Source organism: Eufriesea mexicana, unplaced genomic scaffold (genome assembly GCF_001483705.2).
Source record: "Eufriesea mexicana isolate 0111107269 unplaced genomic scaffold, ASM148370v2 scaffold53535, whole genome shotgun sequence".
Lineage (NCBI taxonomy): Eukaryota > Metazoa > Arthropoda > Insecta > Hymenoptera > Apidae > Eufriesea > Eufriesea mexicana.
Window position 1 is genome coordinate 7850 of NW_016958933.1, and position 999 is coordinate 8848.

Here is a 999-nt window from a genome sequence, read left to right on the forward strand (position 1 = left end):
ACTGATTATGTAAAGTATTGTATTAAGACAAAGGATGTAAAGAATCAAGATATTATATCAATGAATGTTTAGTTATGTATCCATATCAACATTCTGTGTATTAGAGAATAGTTGAAAGGAGGAATTACTTTTGCATTGAAAGATTTGAGAACATAAAATATTTTAGAAACTCTTTACATAGTAATAATGTAAAAATATATGTACATTTTCTAGTTTACGAAAATATATGGTTTATAATATATTATTCAACTCATCCTGCATAAACAAAGATTAATTAATCTATGTAAAAGTAATATCTTTCTAGTAATGTATATAAAACTGTTTTCAAATCAAATTAAAGCAAGAATCAACTACACGTTATATATTTAATAGATAGTTCGTAGTAGCTTAAAGTTGAAAGATTTTTGTAATTAAACAATTGATAGTATTTTAAAGAAGAACAATGTCTTTTTTAAAGGCAATTGCATATTTTTGAAAATCTAAAGAATGAAAATTAAAAGTACAGATATTTTTGTATTTCATACTATAAAAAATTTAGATTTTTTATGTTTATAGTAGCATATTTATAGTATTCTATAGAATTCCATATAGTTTCTATAAAAGAATTAAATTAACAGTTTCTAAATCTGCATGCTGCATTACAAAATATTAATTTTACATGATATAGTTTTTCTTTACATATGTACAATATACTTATATAATAAAATATTTCTCATGGAAAGTTATACGTTATTTTCTCAAAAATCATTCAAAATATCAACTTCAAATTCTCCATGATATAGAAAAGATTTTGGAATACAATATTGGAATATAACCTTTTGTTTTGAGTTTATTTAAATAGAAATTTAATTTCACGAGTAGTTGTTATCAAACATAACTTATTAGATACATTTTCCTTATTTTATGTAATTAAAAAGTTATCGCTAAGAATACCTTTTTTAAGAATAAGTTTAAGCTAAAAAACGTGTCAAAGTAAACATTTCTTACATTTGAAATTTA